The sequence below is a fragment of the Corvus brachyrhynchos genome, unplaced genomic scaffold (genome assembly GCF_000691975.1).
Source record: "Corvus brachyrhynchos isolate BGI_N302 unplaced genomic scaffold, ASM69197v1 scaffold523, whole genome shotgun sequence".
Taxonomy (NCBI): Eukaryota; Metazoa; Chordata; class Aves; order Passeriformes; family Corvidae; genus Corvus; species Corvus brachyrhynchos.
Genome location: NW_008237265.1, coordinates 2,112,122 through 2,112,745, shown reverse-complemented (window position 1 = coordinate 2,112,745; position 624 = coordinate 2,112,122). Strand labels below are relative to the sequence as shown.

Below are 624 nucleotides of genomic sequence, written 5' to 3'. Positions count from 1 at the left end.
ACCCCCCCTTTTTTTTTTTCTCCCTTTTTTTTTTTTTTTTTTTTTTTTTTTTTTTTTTTTTTTTTTTTTTTTTTTAAGGGGAGGATGACAATGGAAAGACACTGATCTAGCCCGGGCTGCAATGAATCCGTGCTCCCTGGCTGAGCCTTCTCCGTACGCCTCGCCCGGCAAGCGCTCCTTTCCGCGCTGCATGGTGCATTTTTAACTCCCCCTCCACTGCTCGGTGGGCTGCGAGCTCCCTGCGTCTGCCGTGGCACCCTTAGCTCGTCCTGAGAGAGAGCCTGAACGAGCTGGCAGCTCCCAACTCCGCTCTCAGTTAATTGCTTTATCGTGGCCGGTTGTCCCGGTTCCACCGAAGGGTTACGCCTTCCCTCCAGCCTCGGCGGGGGTTTGGCTGTTGTTGTCCCCCCGATGTTAAAAATTAAGCTTCGATTTCAGGAGCAACGCAAGAAAAAAGGGACGCATATGTAGTCCTAGCTTGACTGAGTGAGAAATAAAGACATGCACACTCGTGGCTTCCCGGCGAGATTGGGTTTCGCGTGAGAGCAGGGAAGGAAAGGACTAGTGTGGAACAGCCGCTGTAGGGAGCGAGCGGGGGGCGGCTGCCGGCGGGCCTCCGACCCC

The 624-nt window shown here is 53.7% G+C and overlaps 1 protein-coding gene across 1 annotated transcript in view; it reads right to left on the bottom strand.

Annotated features, from left to right (window-relative positions):
- Positions 1-624, bottom strand: part of WNT7B (Wnt family member 7B) — a 91,529-nt gene that overhangs the window by 84,698 nt on the left and 6,207 nt on the right. The window lies entirely within an intron of this gene.